The 22,621-nt window shown below is 43.0% G+C and overlaps 1 pseudogene; it reads left to right on the forward strand.

The window, feature by feature from the left end:
- Window positions 1–1,493: 1,493 nt before the first annotated feature.
- Window positions 1,494–2,471, forward strand: LOC102531694 (olfactory receptor 2G3-like; annotated as a pseudogene).
- The last annotated feature ends 20,150 nt before the right edge of the window (window positions 2,472–22,621 follow it).

A 22,621-nucleotide genomic window follows, 5' to 3' on the forward strand; every position in this document is an offset into this window, starting at 1 on the left:
ACACACATCATGTATTACTTCTCATGGGATCTGCTCCTGGTAGATATTATGTAGACTTTACAGAGAAGAAAATGAGGCTCAGGGAAATTAAATTACTTGAACAGGGCCACAGTGGAAGTACCAAGACTTGAACTCCAGTCTTTTGATTCCAAATTCCATATTCCTCCACTAGAACATTTACCTCCTGTGGTACCACAAACAAGGAATCCACCCTAACTTTTAAGATATAAACTAAATGCTGGAGCTCCTTGCCTATTATAAATCTCAGCTCTAGGAGAGGACGAGACCCCGAAGTATACATTACCATTGGGAGGGGTATCCCCACAGGGGTGCCAATGCTGCCTTTAACCAAAAGCACAGCTACTATTCTGCCTCAATTATACTTTAGGGTCAACCAGGAAGACCCTTCTTTTCAGTTGTAAGGCGAGGAAGAGGAAGGATGCTGAGCAACTCCATCTAAAATAAAATCAGATATAAGGAAGTTTCCAGAGACCCCAACAATTCAAGAAACACAGACCTGGGTAAAATTTTCTGAAAACTTTTTTTAACATTTTTTTATTGATTTATAATCATTTTACAATGTTGTGTCAAATTCCAGTGTAGAGCACAATTTTTCAACTATACATGAACATATATATATTCATTGTCACATTCATTCTCTGTGAGCTACCATAAGATCTTGTGTATATTTCCCTGTGCTATACAGTATAATCTTGTCCATCTATTCTACAGTTTTGAAATCCCAGTCTATCTCTTCCCACCCCCCACCCCCTTGGCAACCACAAGTCTGTATTCTATGTCTATGAGTCTATTTCTGTTTTGTATTTATATTTTGTTTTTTGTTTGTTTTTGTTTTTAGATTCCACATATGAGCGATCTCATATGGTATTTTTCTTTCTCTTTCTGGCTTACTTCACTTAGAATGACATTCTCCAGCAGTATCCATGTTGCTGCAAATGGCGTTATGTTGTCAGTTTTTATGGCTGAGTAGTATTCCATTGTAGAAATATACCACATCTTCTTTGTTTCTGGAGTCATATACCTTGCCCGTGTTTCTGACTTGCCCTGTCTCTATATCTATGGTGACTGGAAGCTTAAAGCACCAAAGGAAAGTGTTTTGAGGGATTGTTTTGGGGGAAGAGAGAGAGGAAAGTGTCAGATCTTCATCATCACACTGTACAGCCAGGGCTGGGGGAGAAGAACCTCAAGCAGTGCACTGTGTGATGGCAGCTCCTGGAGGACAAGAAAGCAGGAAGAATGAGACTCTGGAGATCTTGACAAAAGATTCAGGCCTGAGAAACAGAAAATTCCATGAAGTTTTCCCTCCTCTCCCCTAATTTAGCCTCATTCTAAGTAGGCTTCAGTCTCTGACCTGATATTAGTCCCAAGTAGTATCTAAATAACTGCTGATGTCGCCAGTAACTGAATGATCATGCTGCCTGAATATTATGGGTCACTAGAAGGTTTGTTTCTCTTTCTGCAGCTGAAGGAGAATGCAGAACTTCCCCTGGAAGAACCAGAGCTCCATGTCTGAGTTCATCCTTCTGGGCTTCTCCAGGGATTCCCAAATAAATGCAATCCTCTTCAACATCTTTCTCTTCCTCTATCTCTCTACACTCATGGGAAATGGGCTCATTGTCACCTTGATCCACCTGGACTCCCGCCTCCACACCCCCATGTACTTCCTCCTCAGCGTCCTCTCCATGCTGGACATGAGCCATGTCACAACCACTGTACCCCAGATGTTGGTGCATCTGGTCTGCCAGAAGAAAACCATCTCCTATGCTGGGTGTGTGGCCCAGATGTTTATCTTTCTGGTGTTGGGCATCACTGAGGGCTGGCTGTTCTCTGTCATGGGCCTATGATAGATATGTGGCCATCTGCTGTCCGCTCAGGTACACAGTTCTCATGAGCTCCTGGCTTTGTGGGGCAATGGTGGTCTCTTGTGGACTGTGGGGTGTTAGCTGTTCCCTAGTCTACACTATCTTCACTATGCACCTGCCCTACTGTGGCCCCAATGAGATCAATCACTTCTTCTGTGAAGTCCCTGCTGTTCTGAAGCTGGCCTGTGCAGACACATCCCTCAATGACCAAGTAGATTTCATCCTGGGTTTCATCCTTCTCCTGGTACCCCTTTCCTTCATTCTGGCCTCTTATGTCCTCATCTTTGCCACCATATTGAGAATTCGCTCAGCTCAGTGTCGATTCAAGGCCTTATCTACCTGTGCCTCCCACATCACTGTGGTCACCATGTTCTGTGGACCTGCCATGTTTATGTACATGAACCCTGGGGCCAATGCCTCCCCAGAGCGGGACAAGAAACTGGCCCTGTTCTACAATGTCATCTCTGCCTTTCTCAACCCCATCATCTATAGCCTCAGAAATAAAGATGTAAAGAGGGCTTTCCTCAAGTTAACAGGCTGGGGCAGGGCCCCTGAGTGAGGCCGCAGAAGCACAGAGGCCACAACCAGAACTGAAACCACAGGCTCTGTGGTCCTTCCGTCCCATTCCCTCCTGTCGCCCTATGGACAGGCAAGAATCCCTGAACGACAGGGGAGATGATATGTGAAAGTAGGTACCTGGATGGGACATGCTGATGGCTCCAGCAGCTGGGCCATCTTCAAACATCAAGAGACCCAACTATCAACAGAGTGCCAAGGAAGGACCATTTCTGTTTCCCCAGGGCCCAGCAAGACGTTTGGCACAAGCATAGCATCATTAACACTTGCTGATTGAGTAACTGAGTGCATAAGGATTGGACCTATTAACTCAACTCAAGATGGATGGAACAAGATGACTCAAAGGACTGAGACCAGTGATTTTATTTGATCTCAATCATCAGTATGAATAGATCTAAAGAAATACAGCCTCAAAATAAAGGGAAAGTTAATCTTTGGAATGGGACCTAGGAATTGGTCATCGCCTATCCAGCACTTCCATGGGAGTATGGGTCCCAGGGCACATGGTGAGCCCCTGCTATGATGAAGAGAGATTTTGAGGGGTCTTTCAGTATGCAGAGGAAACATCACCCAGAACAAATTGTAGTGGGTCAGAGCTCAAACTTTGCAGCCAACCATCACCTTGTAGGATTGTTGTGAGAAATTAATGTAGGCAACATTCTCAAAACAGTGCTTGATACATTGCATGCTTTGTATAAACATTGCCATTTTTATTGTTATGTTCTATTTCTTTTTCCTAACACAGTAATTGCAAATAACTGAGACAATTTCATCTTAGAGAGAGAAGCTATTCTGTCTGCTCTTTGGAAAGAAATAGCTAACATCACAAACGAAAAGGTTGGCATTTGTGTACACTTCATTCTGGTGCGGATTCAGTAAGTGTGGGTCTGTCACCAAGAAGCTTATGAACTCTGAATCAGCAGAACTATAGAAAAATGACATCCCTTCAAGATATCAAAAAAGAGGTCCTGACTGCAAATAACCAGTGCTCCTCAAAGGTACCTTCATCAATATTCTCATATGGTAAAGCTTTTTAAATAAGCATTTTTTCAAATCTGAATTGAATAATAATAATGTTAATAGAGTACTTGATTCAAGAGGATACTACAGGTATGGGAGGACATAATGATCATAATGGTGCTAGCTTCTCTTACCAGTGTCAGAACGCTTCAGCCACGTATGTGGCCCCTGAGGGTCCCTGGCACCTCGGAGGGGGCACAGAAAAGGTGCTCCACAGAATCTCAGGAATTGTACTGACTGCACAACATCTATCATACCAAGAAAGGCAGGCAACACTCCAGTGAAGCCCAAGTCAGAGAGGTAAGCTTTCACAAGGAGTCCCTACCGACCTCTAGAGAATCTCCTCTAAGTTTTGCCTTCACTCTTTCTACCACCAGAGAAAAAGTTCAAAAAAGGCAGATGTTCCTGGCATTCATTTTATCCTTGTCATGATTCTGACATCCATCCCACAGTCCATAGAGACATCCCAGCCTTTCTGGTTCTAAATTTGGTTTTGAACTTAAAAGTCAGAGTCACCAAATGGATACAAATGACAGGTTATTCAATGAAATGGTGCCATGGTGAAGTACTGGCAGATTCTTGATTTGAACACAAAGGAAATTAGAAACTATTAGGCCTCTTTAGCATCCGAATTATTGAATCTACTTTAATTAACAGTCCTCAATAAAACAGTGATGGTTCCGATGAAGGTGATACAGATTCAATCCAACCAGATGTCAGTGAAGATGCTTTAAACTCAATAAGGAAGCACTGATGATTATGGCACTGATGACAGTTATGATGGTTATGACTGGTTGTAGGACATTTGCTGAACATGTTTTGGAAAGTAGTGAGGAGAGGGCTTGAGAAGAGATGCTGAAGCATTAAGAGAGCAAGCAACCAGGAGCCACGCAGAAAGATTGGCAGGATGCACCAGATCCCCAAATCAAAAAAAGCAAAGGGAAGGAGAGTAGAGATATTATAGGAGATGATCATCCTATCCAGGCTACATCAAGATAACAGTGGTAAGATGGGAAGACAAGGGGATTTGATCAGGCCAGGGAACAGTATGGTGGGATTAAGGGTTGGAGAGAGTTGGGGGAGTTACTGGAAGAGAGCGGGATGCAGGAAATGTAAATTACAAAGTGGGAACTATTACAAGAGATTATGAAAAAGCCCATACAAGAGAGTTGCCCCTAGGGCAAACTCAGATTTTGGTAAAGAGGTGGAGGGCACGTTCAGTGAAGAAATTTGGGATATGCTTTAATTTTAGGAAACAAGACTTCAGAGAAAAGTTGCAGGAAGAGGAGATGAAGTTTTTAGTGTGGGAAGAAATACATAGGTGGTTGAATGTTCAGGGACTGAATATTTCGGGTGGTGCTGGCCAGAGACAAAACAGAAAAAGCCACCAAGGGATAGAGCCAAGGAAGAACAGGCATGAGAGGGACTCGGACCTCACTGGAGAAGGTTTGGTTCAGGCACTGAATTCCAGAGGCATTCACCGGTTAGTCAAGCCAGAGTCGGTCTGGAGTTGCTAGGCGACCTACAGGCCACCTCCTAGGGTGCAGGTAAGGAAGCAGGCAACCAGAAGCCAGTGGTGTGGACATGCTAGAGGCCATTAGGGACAGAAAGCCGCCACAGGGCATGGGCTTGCAGACAAAACTTGACATTGCGCGGCCCTGAGGACTACAGATGCTGCGTGTGTATCTGTGAAGACTTGCTGAGAGTCCACCAGGTGGCTGCATGCAGACCACTCCAGGGCTTGCTGAGGGAGCTGAACAGATGGTTGGCTGTGCGGGACTCTGGTTTCCATCATGAAACGGCAGCCAGACTGAGGTTACAAGGTCACCATGTTTTCTGGGCTGCCTGCGGCCTGGGTTGAAAATAGCAGGAAACCTTGTTCTCCTGTTATAACCCTCCAGTGCCCTTAGAGAAAGTTTGACATCACGCTCTCTTCAATGTTAAGGGAATTGGGCTGTTTATTACAGAGCATATATCGAAGGCTGCATTGGAAACTGAGAGGTAATCAGGATAAATTAGGCTTACTCATTTCCTGACGCATTCTTCTACAAACATTCAAACTTCATCACAACAAACAAAACAACTCTATTTCTAACAAAGGAAAAGAAAAATTAGTAAAACTAAAATTTATTTAGCAGACTATAATTTAAAACATTAAAACTTTGAGAAGCAAGTCTTTTATTTCTTTGTAGAAAAAAACAGCTTGTGCCTTTTCCCTGTACAGCACGATAGAGAGCAAACATCTTTCCTGTGCCTTGGCAACTGTCTTCCTCCTTTCTCAATTTGGATTCACTTCCAACATTTTATCATTTGTACTTCCGATGTCACAAAATATCTCCAAGAGTCCCTTTAATGTGAAGATTTCTGCCAGTATAACTTCAGCTGGGACATGGTCATCCTTTCCATCATTTCCCTCATTAGGTGACAACTTCACATTCACTATTTCTCTGGCTGCATATCTGGTCTCCAGAACAGCAGCCGTGTCTCCACTCCCTCGTCACCTTTTTCTCCCTTAACTCCATCTGCATTCTATTCAGTTTTGCCTCCACCCACATCACTTTTCATTTCTTTGCTGCACTTTCATCCCTGTTGGTCAGTTCCCTCTTTCAGTGATCTACGTCTGTAAAATGCCACGTGGGCTTATCCCTAGGAGACGAAGGGACAACACAGCTGCGCTCTTGGCCATTCGCTCATGAACTGAATAACACGTATGCAGTGACCACCACCGACCATCTTTGAAAGAAGGGATAATTGTTTACTAATCATTAGGCACCTCCTATTTATGTAGTGATTTATGGCCTGCAGAGCTAGTAGCAAAGTTTCTGTTTTCTGTAATTACTCAGTTAATATTTGGTGAAGTGTTGTTGAGAAATTGTTGTTGTTGAACTGTACCTCGACAGCTGATGCCCGGGCATATCAGAACCATGCAGAACAAGAACAGCCGGGACTTGGTATTGGGAACTCCTAGGCTCCTACCTACCTTTCAATACGTGGAATGTGTGTTTTAAATATGTGTTTTAAAGCAACATGAGGGATAATACTGCCTGCGTGCCGATTATACTTGATTTCAAGGGCTGGAGAGGTGGAAGAAGTGGTGTAAATGAATTCTATGAAGCATAGCTCTCAAATTAAGTAATTCCACTTGCTATGCAAAAGGAGGAGGAGCAGGAGGTGGAGGAAAGAAGAAGGTACATAGTTTTCAAATCCTTTAAAGTACTCACATCAATAAATTATTATTATTGGCCTTACTGGTGTGAATTTCTGTCAAGCTGTGCTCTCCTTTCTTGAAACTCTCAATATGTTCCACATATAATTCAAAGTCTGTGGTCCGAGGCTCCTTGTTAGAATTACTATACATTACCCCCAGTCACTAATATTACACAGATTGTCAATATAGGTCAGGGTAAAACATTGTGGTCTTCTGAAAATATGACCTGTTTGGTCAAAATTTCGTTTACTGAAATTAATTTACAAAGATTCAATTTATTCTTTTTGTACTAGAAACTCAGTTTCATATGAAAACATAGGTGACCATTTTTTAACGTACCAAAGATGCTACAAGAAAGGAAATGATGTAAAAATAAATTATTTTTTTCCTACCTAAGAATATGTAGTTCCCAGATATCCCTAGCCTCTTTAAAGTGCAATTTCTAAACTGCAGTGGACAGGAGGGCCAGTGAGCTGCCTGCAACGCAGAGGAAAGCCCAGCATCTCACGTGGCCCGCCCACCTGTCTGACCTGCACGGAGCTCCCAGCCAGCATTTGAGGGCCTCTCAAATATGTGCCACCAGGGCTCTGCAGACATTAAGGAAAACCACCCCATGCAGCAAAATAATCCTATGCAGGGATTTACTCTCATTCTATGGCAGGCAATGTTCTAAGGATTTTACATACATTGCCTCACTTAAGACCATGTTTTCTAGTTATTTTTGTAGTTCTTTTCTGTTCATTTCTTCTTCTTTTTATTTTTTCTTTTGTGGTTTGATAGTTTCCTTTTTAATATGCTTGAGTTACTTTCTCTTTGGTTTCTGCGAAGCTACTGTATGTTTTTTAATGTTTAAAATGGTTTTAATGTAATTTTAAAGATTACTTTCCATTAACAGTTACTGCAAAACATGGGCCGCATTCCCCACATTGCACAACACATTCCTAAGCCTGCCTTACTCTGCGGTACGCTCCTGACTTGTGGTTACCAAGGAGTCCAGTTATCTTGACCCACAACTGTATCTACTTTAAACTGATAGTCTTTCAAACACATCTAAAAGATAGACATTTTTCACTCACCTTCCTCATTTTGATGTCCTATTTTACATCTCCGTGCTTTTTCCTTTTACCATTAATCATAGCTATAATCACTTTAACGTTTTTTTTTTTAAAAATTCTAAATACTGGCTTCTGTAAGTGATCTTCGATCCTTTTGTTTGTTTTCCTTTCCTATTGTGATTTCCCCTTTCTTACAGATTCTTGCTTCTTTCCTATTTAGAGGTCACCTTTCAATATTTCTTTCAGGGTGGACTTAGTACTGCTGTTTTCTTTTAGTTTTTGTCTGTCTGAGAAATTCCTTCTCTTTCCTTCTATTCTAAATAGTGACCTTGCTGGGTAGAGTACCCCAGGTGGCGGGGTTTCCCTTTCAGGACCTTGAATATATCATGCCACCCCTTCTGGCCTACAAAGTTGCTGCAGTGAAACCAGCTGGAAGTCTTATGAGGGTTCCCTTGTTCTGGCTTTTTGTTTTTCTCTTGCTGCCTTTAGAATCCCCTCTTTATTTTTAAACTTTTACCATTTTAATTCTGATATGTCTTGCTGTGGGTCTGTTTGGGTTCATCTTGTTTGGGACCTCTGAGCTTTCTGTACCTGGATATCTGTTTCCTTATTTAGGTTTGGTAAGTTTTCAGCCATAATTTTTTCAAATACATTTTTGATCTGCCCTACCTCTTTTCTCCTTCCTGAATCCCTATTATGTGTATGTTGGCACACTCTCTATTATCCCGTAGATCTCATGTGTTGCTTCACTTTTTTTCATTTTTCTTTCTGTCTGCTGTTCTGATTGGGTGATTTGCATCATTCTATGTTCCAGATCACTAATTCGCCCTTCTGTGTCATTTAGTCTGCTATTCATTGCTTTTAGATTGGTTTTTACTTTGGCAATTGTATGTCTATTTTGATCGTTTCATCTTTATAGTTTCTTGTTCCTTGTTGCAGCACTGTAACTGTAAGCATTTCTATCGATAATCTTTTAAAATTCCTTTAGTGTTTTTATTACCTCCTTTTTGAATTTGAGTTCTAGCAGAATGATGAAGTCTGTTTCACTATTTGTTCTTTCAGGGGATTTCTCTTTTTCTTTTAATTTGGAGTAGGTCCTCTGCCTTTTCTTTTCACTTAACTTTCTCTGTCTCCATGAATTTTTGGAGAAACAGTTATGTACTGTGGTCTCAAATGGGCGTTTTTATGTGGGAGCATCCCTATGCAGACCGTGTTGTCCAATAGTTTTGGTGCAAGGGCCAGTTCTGTACGGACACCAACCATGGCTCTCCTCAGAGTGCACTGGCTGTTAGCTCCTGGGTTAGGGGTGTTGTTAGTGTTGTGGTGCCTGCGCTGGATGTGAAGCAAAGCTTCCTCTTCGCTGTGCAGCTGTCACTGTCCTATTAGGGGTGGGGTTTGCTCCACAACAGAGTAGAAGCCCTGAGGTTCATTCGGGCTCTGTTACCGCTGAGTGCGTGACCTGCCCCAAGAGACGTGATTGCTGAAGCAAGTGAGGCCTGTGCAGTCACAGGGAGCACACGTGCTATCTATGTGAGCATCCATGTTTCCTCTCAAAAGCAGCCCAAGGTCATGTGCTTTTCTCTGTTGTGTTCATCCAAGATCTAGTGCAAGGCTGTGGTGTGGAGTAGGCTGGGACTGGTGGATGGGGTGTTGTCACTGTAGGAATTGATATGGCAGTGCTATTACCTGTAAACTGGGCTGCCTCTATGGCAGGCTTCACCCAGGACCTGTCTGTCCCAGCTCTAGTGCTAAGCTACAGTATGGAGTGTGTGGAGCCAGGAGTCTCTCTCTGGGAAATGAATGCATGCTGCATACTCCTGCCCCAAGCCTGTCTGCCCACCCAAGTTTCCATGCTTAGCCACTGTGCATTCTTGTGGTGCCTCTTGGTGCATGCACTGACAATGTCTGCCTGACTAGACTGGCTGCCCCCGTGTGTGCAGTGACAATGGTCTCTGTGGCTCTGCCTATATCATACCCCAGGGACCCCAGTCTTTCTCTGTGTAGCTAGACCAAATCTTTTTCCTGATCTCCCATAGGGTATGGTGTAGACTGAATGGGCCCTGGGTGTTCAACCTTTCAGATTGGAAAGTGTGGCAAGGCAGCAGCCACCAGTGCAAGGCTCTTTCCACCCTGATTGTTAGCAAGCCAATATGTGCACACTCCTCATAGAGTCTAGGCTTCTCCAGCGCTTTTATCTGTTTCAGCAGATTTTCAGCAGGAAATGGGGCTTATATTCTCCATGCAGAACCCCAGAATTTGGATGCCCAGATTATGGCTCAACCTGCTCACTCCTGAGGGTAAGGGGTCCCCCTGTGTGGACCTTGTCTTCCTTACAGATCCCTCCCCAGGGCACAGATCCTGACCCCATGCCTATTTCTTTTTCCTGTCCTACCCAGGTATGTGGAGGTCTTTCTTGCAGCTTTGGTTGTAGAGGGGTTCTTCTGCCAGCTTCCAGTTAGTTTTCCATGAGAATTGTTCCACATGCACGTGTAGTTTTGATATGTTTGTTGGGGCATGTGAGCTCCACGTCCTCCTACTCCACCATCTTGGTCCCCCTCCTAGCACCCACTCTGGAATGAGGGTTTGGCAGGGTGTGAAATGCTCGATTAATAGTTATTTCCTCTCAGCACTTAGAAGATAACATTCCACTGTCTTCTGTCTTTCATTGTTTCATTTCAAAATTCTTTTGGTTTAAGTTTTTACAAACAATGTGCCTATTCTGTATTACTGCTTTAAGCTCTTTTTCTCTTTCATGTTTACAGTTTCACTCTGTTATGTCCAGATATGGATCGCCTATGTTTTTTCTTAAGAATTCATTATGTGTTCTTCATCTGATGATTACTGATCTTTATCATTTCTAAAACAACTTAGTTATTATTACTTCAAATATTTCCTCTCCCTCATTCTCTCCAGTTTCTGCTTTTTGTATCCTTATTAGACATATGTTGGAATTTTAAATTCTGTTTCACACACTTCTCAACATTTCTTTCATATTAAATGGTTCTGATCAGCAAATTCCAAAGCTTGTATATGCATGGGGGTGGGGAGGGGTTCTTCACAACACCAAGCAGTGCTCTGACACCACCTGGGTGTCCATCCTATCATTCAACGCAATTCTGATACTATCTACCCAGAGATAGCATCCAATTTCACAGGTTAAGCTCTCAGTCCCACAAGACTGCCCCTCCACTTCAGGTGACAGTCACAAGTTCAGGTTATCACATGTGCTTTTAACCAAATGGCCAGAAATCAAAGATTCCCATGACCCCCCTTGGGTTGATTAATTTGCTAGAGCAGCTCACAGAACTCAGAGAAATGTTTTACTTGCTAGATTACCAGTTTACTATAAAAGGATATAACTCAGAAACAGCCAGATGGGAAAGCTGCAGAGGACCAGGTGTGTGTCAGTGGGCACGGGACATTCATGCCCTCTCCAAGTACACCACTGTCCCAGGACCTCCTTGTGTTTTCCAGCCTGGAAGCTTTCCAAACCCTGTCCTTCTGCAGTTTGATGGAGGCTTTACTCAAGAGGCACGATTGATTAAATCATTGGTCATTGGTCATTGGTTCAGCCTCCAGCTGGTTTCTCAACCCCAGAAGTCAGGGGGCTGGATGAAAGTTCTAACCCTCTAATACCATGGTTTCTTCCCCTGGCAAAAGGCACCCATCCTTAGGTCCTTTCCAAAAGTCACCTCATTAACATAAGCCCCGCTGTGGTGAAACAACACATCTTGAAAAACAAGACATCTATTTTACTTTATGGCTCTAAAGCAATTTTGGAACCAAGGACAGGAGACCAAGTATTACAACAATAGATACCACCATTGGTCTTATTGCTCAGAAAGGTCCAAGGGTTTTACGAGCTGTGAGCAAGGAACTGTGGTTGAAAACTAAATATGTGAGAGAAATATATTTTGGTCATCTTAAGATCTTAAAATATATTTCTCATGAATCACAATATGACAGATATTTTCCTTCTTTTCATCTCTCTGTGGTGTCTCTTGAAAATTCCCTCACATTTATCCTCTCTCTCTCTTCAATGGTATCTAATGTCAAGTTTATTCTATTCACTGTTACTTTATTCTTATTATTGTTTCTTCTTCTTCTTATTATTATTATTATTTCAATGACCATATTTTTCATCCTGGTATTAGAAAGTGGTGTCTAACCTGAAGTTTGTCCTGTCTACTGACTTTTTTATTCCAAGGACCATATTGTTCATTTTGGATTTTTTTGGTCACTTATTCTTTAGTATCTTGTTCTTTTTTTATCCTTCAAGATTTCATGTCCTTGTTTTATGCATTTAATTAATGAAATTCTTTGTGAAGCATGTATGAATATGGTCTTGGTTGTATCTGCTGACAATTGCTCAAGTGAATTATTTGCTCGTGTGTTTTGTAATTATGGATTGTGAGTTCATCTTCAATGGGGTTTTCCTATAGAAAGTACTTGTGGCCTGAGTTACGGTAGTATTTCTACAGAGTGATAAACTTTACATCTTCCTAACAGCTCAGAGGTAACCTGGAACCAATACAATTTTGGCTGTGGGTTTCTACACCATGTAGCTAAAATTTGGACTTAAAACCAGGGCAAGAGGTGGGCACAGGATTTCAATTGTTTCAAGAGAAACTTTTTTAAAAACTTGGATCCCAGAGACCTTGTCATCTCTGTGAAGATGAATATAGCTTTAGTTCCATCTAGGTAGGCAGCAGAACCCAAGCCCCTAGCAATGATCAAATTCAATGATCCACCACCCACCCCATCTTAGACTGCCATAGTAACACTTTGAGTACTAACATCTCTTTACTTTTTTGCATCTGGAAATGTCCTTTGCATATTTTGTGGTGTGGCTGCACCAAAATTTACTTAAATCCTTTTTTATAAGCATTCAGTTTGTTTTCCTTTTTTTTTTTTACCTGTAATAATATTGCAAAGAACATTCTCATAGGTATTGAGTATTGTGGATCTTGTTTAGGATAGAGTTGAAGTTAGACCATTCATTTAGTATTAATCTTTCAGGCTGTATAATATTTTTTCCAGCAGCATGCAGCAACACAGGGAAGTCAAAGAGTTGGAATCACCTAGATTGAGGGTCCCCCCGCTAACCCAGGAAAATGCAATAAAAAGAATTTCTAGCAAGAGAGTTTAGAACTATGGTAAGAAAGTCAATTACATTTTGAATCATACATACTGAACTGGGTAAGGAGGGAAATGGATCAGGGGAATCAGAGTTGATGGATTAGAAGAAAGTAAGAGTCAATGAGTTGGAGGCCTCAGGGAAGTGGGAGAAATGGAATGAACACACTGTAAGGACGGGAAGTAATGGTCAGAGAATAGACTATCTGAATAACTGATTTCAGAAGTGGGATAATTCTTGGGTAATGGAAAAGATCAGGTATGACCATAGGCAGCTGAAGTAGAATGTAGGTGGTGAACTTTGGTGCTAAAGAAATCAAGGAAAGGAGAGGCCAGAGCATTGAATGGAGTTATCTGCACGGACATTGAAGTCACTCAGCATGATGGACTCAAGATTAAGTCTTTGAGACAAGTACAAAGTTTTCATGAATAGATAAACAGGATTATACTGTATAGCACAGGGAAATATATACAAGATCTTGTGGTAGCTCATAGCGGAAAAAAAATGTGACAATGAATATATGCATGTTCATGTATAACTGAAAAATTGTGTACACTGGAATTTGACACAACATTGTGAAATGACTATAACTGAATAAAAAATGTTAAAAAAAACTTTTCATAGAAAAATATGGTACCCAGAAGATCTAAAGTTGACAGTACCAGGGAAATGGTGGTGTATAGCACCAGCTTCTGAGGAGCAAGGGGTCATCTAATTGGAAGAGATGGGAAATGGTTTGGAAGGAGATGGCAGGAAGAAAGAGAATACACCCTACTCCACCCTGAAGTATTTTAGAGTTTGAGAGTGAACAGTCCGTTCTTGAGAGATATACAAGGGAAACAACGCCCTCAAGGGAAATCCAGGAAACAGTTAAAGACAGGAGATGCCAAGAATAGTCAATGAAGAAACAATCTAAGGAAGTATGGAAGTTTTCTAGTCATGTAGCTGGACTTCTAGAGAGTACAACAAAGAGTTTTGTGAAACATGGAAGGCAAAGGTATTGGGTCAAGGGAGAATAATCAGAATATGATGAAACGAGGAATACAGGAAAAATAGGGGACCGAAGGGGCTTATGATTTGGATGCTGATAAAAGAAACCTGGAATGACAGGCAGAGAGGATTGCTAAATCAGACAGAGGAAAAAGGGAGTTGTGGTAGCCTCCTAAATGATCTATGTGGAGTTAGGCTATTTAGTAATAAGCAAGAAAGCCCACATTTAGTCATTAGCACTCAGGAGTGGGCAACCATCCTATCAGCTTCGGCCCTGTGTTTCTGCTTCCAGATAATGGTCAGGCAAAATACCAAGGGACCACAGGGACCAAGAGGAAAGCTATATTGTAAAGTTCTGCTCTGAAGCACTGCTACAAGATCCTGCCCAGAACACAGGAGGGGGCCGTGCTGACTGTCAGTGCCCTGTCTCATTCTGTGCTCCCTCCAGCACACCCCCTACTCCCTGACTTCTGGCCCAGGTTCTAGTTGTACCTGCTTTTTCACCCACTGCCTGTCTAGATAGTTCCCTGTCTGGTCTTCAGTAGCCATATTGGTAAAACGGACATAATGTCTTTTCTCTGATTACTCATTCTCATGGAGTGATATAAATGATGTGAAAGGGCTTTAGAAAATGTAGTAAGTTCAATAGGTGGGGGCACTGACTTCTCACTGACTTACTCTGGCCATTCCTGCTTCAGAGCCGTTCTCCTAGGTCCCAACCCCCACTCTATCCTAGCTCTTTGATCAATGCTGCCTCCTGAGGGGCAAAACTATTTGTTAGCCCAAAAACAGGGAATACTATTAGACTCCATTTCTTCTCTTTGCCATGTCCCATGACCATTTTTCAACCTAGAAACCGGGATCATGGCTCTGGTTGGTGGGGCCTTCTCATTGGCTGCAAAGGGAGAGGCATGTACACTTCATAATGGGCATTTTGACATGCGGTGATGCGAGTGGTTGTATGTGAATAACTGCCGAAGCATGTGTGAGTTTCTGCCAGTTTCTCATTTTCACAAGATGAGGAACTAGAGACTTGCCTTTGGAAAAAATGTCAAGAAAGCTACCTCGAATTTCTGCATCTCATCCCCGGCCTCCACCTCCTCCTTCTGTTCCTTCTCGCTCTCATCGTTCAACCCACCTTCCTCCCCTGGCTTCTCAGTCTTTTAACCGTCAGCCTGCTCTCCAGCCCCGCCCACCTCTTGCACCCTTGCGCCCTACCCATTTCCCTTCTCTGAGTGGTGCCGTCCCTTCCTGCCACCGTACCTTAAGGAATTCCACGCTCAGCTCTTTCTCTGCTCCTCGCAGACCATCCACTCGCTGCCCCAATCACCTGGCTCCCCTTTCCTATCATCCCTTTAACGGTGCCCCTACTCCTCCTCCTCGCCCTCGTTTCTAGTCCCTTGGACTCTAGTCTGGCCAGGACTCCAGCCACTCCCAACAAGACCTGGTGATTCACAAATCTCATCCTGGAGAGACAGTATCCCTGCTACTAGGACGGCTCTGGTGCCGTTCAGAATTGCCAGGATTGTGGAGTCCCAGAGGCCTTACCTGGTGGACCGAGAGAATTCAAGATGATAGCCAAACAACATTCAGCCTGAAGGTAAGCGCAGTTCCTCTTTTCTATGATGGCGTTTTCAGCCACGACCAGATCCTGGGTATCTTACCACTAACTATACTTTTCCTTCATCCTCATCTTATCCATCCTCTTCAGATGCTGATCAAAATCCTAGCAGATACTTTTGGGGAAACTTGACCAAGGGCCAAGAAGAGCCAAGAACTTGTAGGAACGATTTCCCTATCAGATGTCAGAACTTGTTACAAAAATTACAGTAGTGAAGATAGTGCAGTACTGATGCAAACATAGACAGACAGACAAATGGCATGGCATCGAGTCCAGAAAGAGATTCATACATGTATGAACACTTGATTTAAGACAAAAGTCTCCTAGAAGACAAGTGAGGATAGGACTGTCTTTTCAATAAGCTGGTTGGGGTCAATTGGATACTCATAAGGGAACAAAATTAAGCTGGATTCCTACCTCATAGTACACTCAAAAATCAACTTCAGGTGCAACATAGACCTAAAATGAAAGGGTGAAAACATAACCTCTCTAGAAAATGTGTCCTGGTTGTGCTTGGCTATTAACCACTTCAGATGTTCTATTAAGTGTCACATTTGTGCTAGATTTTAAGCACTTGTATGACAACACTATAAAATGTCTCCATAGGTTTTAGAATGAAATATTGAAATGACAATTTGAATATATTGCATTAAATAAAACATTTTTGAAGTTAGTTTTTTCTGTTTCTTTTGGCTCTTTTTGATACTACAACATTTTAAATTGTGGCTTGCTTCATCTTTTTGGACTACATTGATCAAGAAGGTAATGTAAAAAATATTTCACAATATCAGATTAGGAAAATGTCTCATGTGGCATTTAGAAGGCACGAATCAGAAAAGGAAAGACTAATACATTTGATCGTATGTAATTTTAAAAATACACTCTTAAGTGTGTTTTAAGTTATCAAAAAGACACTAAGACTAAAAAGACAAAGTCATACAGTGGGAAAGTTAATTTGCAGCACGTACAACTGTCAGACGGCTTACATCATTAATATATGGAGAACTCCAACAAATTGATAAAGAAAAGACAAGTAATCCAGAAGAAAAATAGAAAAATTTGGAACAGTCACTTCACAAAAGAGTTTCTGAGTGACTAATAAACATCCAACAAAGTTGGTCAATCTCACTAGTCAACCGAAAATGCAAATTTAACAGCATAATGAGATGCCACTAAACACTAAATTACAGAATGGCTGTAATAAAGACAAACAATGCCAAGAGTTGGCAAAGTAGTGGAGCAGTACGAACCCTAGTAGTAGAGTAAATCAGTTCCACTATTATGGAAAACATTTTGATACCATCTACAGAAACTGAACCGTAGGCATTCCCTAAAATCTGTCAGTTCCACTAAGTATATATCCAACAAAATGTTTGCCCGTGTGCACCAAGGGACATCTACAACAATGTTCATACTGCATTGTTTTAATAGTCTAGTGAAACAATCCAATGCTCATTAGTAGTAAAGTTAGTGATTAAAATGTGGTATCATCACAAAAGGGAACACCACAGTAATAAAAAGTAATAAAACCATGTCTATATGCAACAGCATAGATGGATTTCACAAACAAAATGTTGAGCAAAAGAAGCAAAAAGAAAGCATGCATACCATAGGATTCCATTTATAGAATGTGAAAAATCAGCCACGGAGTCTTTAGTGTTAGGAGTCAGGACAGCTGTTACCGTTCAGAGAACGGAGAAAATAGTGTTTGGGAATGGACATGAGAGAGGCTTCTGGCATGTTATCAATATTCTACTTCTTGGCTTTTGTGATGGTGACAAATGTGTACTCTGTGATAAATCAGGGTGAGCTATACATTTCGGAGAAGAGCACTTTTCTGCATACGTGTGATGTTTCACCATAAAAAGTTTTTGTTTTGTTTTGTTTTGTTTTTTAAATACGAATGCTTATCAAGAATCTCTAATTTGGAACTATGGGTCTGACGAGTTATGGTGCCAGGAGGGAGGTGCAAGGATCTCCCATAAAGAAGGCAGCCGCTCTCCCCTTTTACGTTCCTCCCCATTTGCCAAATGTACACAGGGGGTCATATGGCTTTTCTCTTTTACTCATTAATATGGTGAAATAGTATTTCCAAACCTTCATTCACCCTTGCATCTGACAAACTTCATTTGGTCATGGTGTATTATTCTTTTAATATATTACTGGATATTATTTTCTAATACTGAGTTAAGAAGTTTTGCATCTATATTCATGAAGGATATTTACCTTTAGATTTCCTTTTTTAATGATCTGACTTGTTTCAGTGTCAAGGTAATGCTGACCTCATAAAATGAACTGGGAAATGTTCCTTTTTGTAATATTTTGTCTGGTTTTAGTATCAATATAATGTCGATCTTATTAAATGAGTTGGAAAATGTTCCCTCCACTTCTGTTTTCTGAAACAATGTAGTATTGGTATTTTCTTCATTACATGTTTGAAAAACCATCTGGGCCTGGAATGCATATTGTGGGATGTTACAAATTCCACTTTTAAATACATATAAAGCCATCATTTTTCTTTTTTGCATGTCTAGGAATGTATATCTTCACAGAAGATATACATCCTATTCATCCATATTGTCAAACTTCTTGACAAAGTTCTTGATATTTCCCTATCACCCATTCAGTGTACACAGGACTTGCAGTCGTATCCTACTACTATTCATCATATGTGTCAATTTGTTACTGAGTCCAAGCTTGTAGTGCTCACTGCATGACAGGCCAATAAACCAAGAGACAAGTTGTTGGTGCAAGGAATGTGACTTCATTCAGAAAGTCAGCAGACCTAGAAGATGGTGGACTAGTGTCCCAAAGAACTGTCTTATGCAAATCAGAATTCAGGCTTCTTTAGTACTAAAAGAGGAGGGATGGGGTTGGTTCTAACAAACTTCTTGGTGTCAGAATCCTTTGTTCTTGTAGCTGTCCATGTAGATCAGTTCATAGTGTTGATGTAAATTCTCTGTTCTGCAACTTTTAATCTCTCTATGAATGGAAAAGTGTTATACTTTTAAAGGTCAGAGCCGTGACAATTGGCTGTCTATATATTGCAGCCAATAGGCAACGTTCTTAACTTAGAGCAAAAGCAGTAGAATACAAAGGTTAAAGTAAAAGAAACAGACCCAATGTGGTGTCAGATTTGTTCTTCCCTACTACAAGTTTGTTACTGAACCTAACTTGGGTCTTCTTACAGCAAAGCCAATCTAACGATGCCTGGTTGTGGTGAAGGAAAGTACAGTGTTTACAGCAGGGCACCCAACATGGCGCCAAGCAAGGAGAATATTCACAAGATCCAAACTCCTCGATGGCTTTCGGGGAGGAGTTTTTAAAGGCAAGATGAGGGAGAGAATCACAGGGTGCTTTATCAGCTTGTGGACATTCTTCTGGTTGGTTAGTGAGAGAACCTGGGGGTATTTTGTTTAATCCCTCAATAATTCAATTTCATGCCAATGTGAATGCTATTTTATTTTTCACTCTATTTTCTAGTTGATTTCCCTGCTAGCTGGGTCTCTGCACTTGATCCTAACTGAGAGAGTACCCAGAGATTTCAAGAAGAATCTGCAACGTCGGATACTGGATGAGAAGCTAGAGGGCCAGGGCCACTATGTTTTTCACTCTCCAGTATTTCCCAGTGCATAGTTGTGGAGTTTAGAAGTCCCCTGATGGCCTGCAAGAACCCAAGGTAAGCAGGAACTAGCTCTAGGGAGCCACTGGGCTGGCCTGACTGAGCTGGGCTGGGCTGTAGTATGTTCAGAGCCCAGGTCCAAGGCAACTGGAAGACAGAATAATGTGGAGCTGGAGTGGAGGGAAGTGAAAGAAATTCCATCCCTCTTTCTCCTGAGCCTCCACCTAGCCCTACCTCTAGCCCTGGGTAGAGCTGGGGCTGCAGCACCACTGGCCCAAGCTAAAGAAGGCTCAATGTGGCAGAGGACAAATTCTGTCTTGCTAGTTTTCCCAAAGCTAACCGTGCGGCTCCTCAGCTAATTGATAGTTCCTGTTCTTCTCATCCTTAGGAAGGTACTGAAGACTTCAGGAGGCTGTTTGATTCTTTCTAGGCAAAGTGACCCAGGTAAGTAACAAAGGTACCGCTCTAGCTCAGCTGGGTGTGATGAAATCTGCATTTCTGCATGATGTAAGGGTTTCCGTAATAATGTAAGCAGAAGGAAGTCACAGTGCCATCTAGTGGGAAGGCCGTTCAGCCAGCAAACATTCACCAAAAGCCTACATACGTATACACATTGTGGCCCACAGGACAATTCAGAGACGGACTACTTAGATTTCTTGTTCTCAAGGAACTGATTTATATTCAAATAAGCTTAGTAAAGTATTCTAGGACTACAGATTTGGGGTAGAACATGGCACAAAGGAAAATTAGACTAGAGGCTGTAGAGTCCAGAAAGGTTTTTGAAAGATTACATGTGATTTCATTGAAAACATTGGGTAGGTGTTCCCCAGACAGACTACAGGGGAAGGAGCCTTCCAGGCTAAGGAGGAGGAACAGCAGGAGCTAAAAGCAAGAAGTCATGAAGTCACTTGCTGGGCTCAGGAAACTGCAGACATGACAGCCCAACTGACACGTTCTAACTGTGTCCCCAGACCTAAACACACACGAACACACTATCCTGCATGGATGGATGGATGGGTGGGTGGATGGATGGGTGGGTGGATGATGGATGGGGGGATGGGGAGGTGGAGGGGAGGGTGGGTGGGTCGAGGGAGGGAGGGAGGGAGGGAGTACACCGCGGGGAAGAGCACAGCCTCTGGAGTCAGTGTTTAGGTGCTTCCTAACGCTGTGGCGGCCCTCTCCCTTTAGGCCAGGCCTACTTTGTTCTCTTTTAATGTTAAATTAAATTATATGAAGTATGTAGGGTAGTCAACTTCACAGACAAAGGAAAACAGTGGCTGCCAAGGACAAGGCAGGAAGTGACAACGGGGAGTTGTTGATTTTAGGCATAGAAACTTCCTGGCAACTGCTTTCATTCAACGTGAATATGATGCACACTACTGAACTGTATACTTAAAAAGGATTCAGATGGTAAATTCGATGTCATACATACTTCACCACAATTCAAAATAATTTAACAAATAAAGTTCCTAAGGCACTTTTAGGGTTAGGAAAGGGTTACTATCACATGGGGGATATGGAATAAAATGTCTTCTGAGATGGCTGGTGCCACGGGACAGGACAGTGCCTCTCCGATTGTGAGGTCCTTGAAGGTCCTATTCCTTGGCGCCCAGCACGATGCCTGACATGTGACAGACACTCAGGAAATGGGTGTCTGGCCTCGGGTGGGTCTTAGAGAGGCCAGGAAGAGAGTTTTTTAACGTGAGCCTGTGATGCTGTTTCCCTCTAGTTCACACAATCACCAGAAAGCCCGTGTCCTGGCATGATAACCTGGAGGAACCTGCAGATGGTAAGTCCAGGACTGAGAATGCCACTGAGACAGAGCACAGAGGGGCAGCTGGCTGGGAGACCTCTCAGGGTCGTGTCTCCTTGGGGAAAGCTCAGTCCTCTGATCGTCTGAAAGCTGGACTCATAGGAATGAAGCTCACAAGAGGCTGACGCAGTCAAACGAACTGCCAGTTTATTCACCGTCCAGGCAAAAAACAGGTTCCTAATGGCCCTGACGTTGTGCTCATTCATCCATCCAACGCTTAGCTGTTACAAGCACAGGTTCTGGGATCCTACTGACTGAGTTCAAATCTGGCTCTGTGACTTGGGCAAGTTTTTCAACCTCTCGGAGCCTATCTCTTAGGGACATTGTGAGGATTAAACAGAACACGGCAAGTGCTTAGAACAGTATCTGGTGCCTGGTGACGAGGACATGTTATTTTCATCGTTACCACGTGATCGTCTCTAGGGTGGGGCTGGGGAGCTCACACTACAGTCAAGGAGACAGACAAGCAAATACACAGGTGAACAGGAAGCAGGCTTGGGATGGCAGCAACGTGGAAGACAGATGCCCCAGTCAGGCAGTGGAGTTCTGGGAAGTCTTCCTGGAGGAGGCGATGTCAGGGCGAGGTGGAGCACGGCAGGTGTAGCAGAATGGGGAAGGACATTCCGAGTTATATGGGAAAGCACAGAAGTGAGAGGCACCGGCATGGCCCAAGCACTGGGAGTCGTTTGGCATGGCTGTGATGCACGGGCGGACGGGGGCCATGTCTGGGAGTGAGGGAGTGGAGATAGTTGATGGGAAGCCTGATCCTTCTGGCAAGCTCTCCTCCTCCCCCTCTACCTTCTTAGAGTGGAGTTTGATAGAGAAGGAGGTAGGATTTATGTAAGAGGACAGGGTGGGAAGTGGGGGGTGGGCAGGAGGAGGGAGGACCTCCTAGCATCGTACAGACAAGTGAACAGACTAACAGAGCTCAGTCCAAGGAAGTGGGTTGTTACCTGAATGAAGACACCAGCCCGGCTAGAGTTGAAGGGTAGGAGCTGGGGCCTCGCAGCAATAAGGAAAATTACAGGGGGTGAGGGTCTTGAACACCAGGCAGGAGTTCATCACCAGCCGCCTTATATTCAGGACAAGCTCAGCCCAGTGCCAGGTCCTTCATTCACATTCCTTCGTTCCATTCTCAGGCATCTTTTCCTTCCATTTGACAGATGAGCAAAGTGAGGCCCAGAGAAGTTAAACCACCTGTCAAGCTAGTAGTGGAAGGGCCAGGAATGGCTGACTACAAGCCAGCTTCTTCCCCTTGTCAGACTGCCTCTCTCAAATCGAGACTTGATAGGGTGGATTGAAAATGGAACGAAGCCCTTAAGCCGAGGAGTTCCAAATATACCTGGTGTTGGCAGCCATACTTATTTCAACTCAGAAGGACTTGAGCTCACTTCTTACAGCCCAGCTCCTCACCCTCTCTGTGCAGCCCCATTGCCCAAACTCGCTCGTGCCCCGGGACATTTGCTCTTGCTGCCTGTGGGGGCTTTTTGTCTGCCTCTCTCAGGATTAGCTCCTGCATGGCATCCAGAGAGTCCTCCCCTCACCATGCTGAGAATCCAGCCCTGCCTCCACCTGCCCCTTTGTCTACCCCACCTCTTTAGAGTTTGCATCGCTGTCTGCCACCATCAGGTTTGTTTTTCTACTTGAATATTATGTCCCCTGTCCTCTCACCTGGACCACACCTCCAGGAGAGCAG

The sequence above is a fragment of the Vicugna pacos genome, chromosome 13, assembly GCF_048564905.1.
Source record: "Vicugna pacos chromosome 13, VicPac4, whole genome shotgun sequence".
In the NCBI taxonomy this organism is placed as follows: domain Eukaryota; kingdom Metazoa; phylum Chordata; class Mammalia; order Artiodactyla; family Camelidae; genus Vicugna; species Vicugna pacos.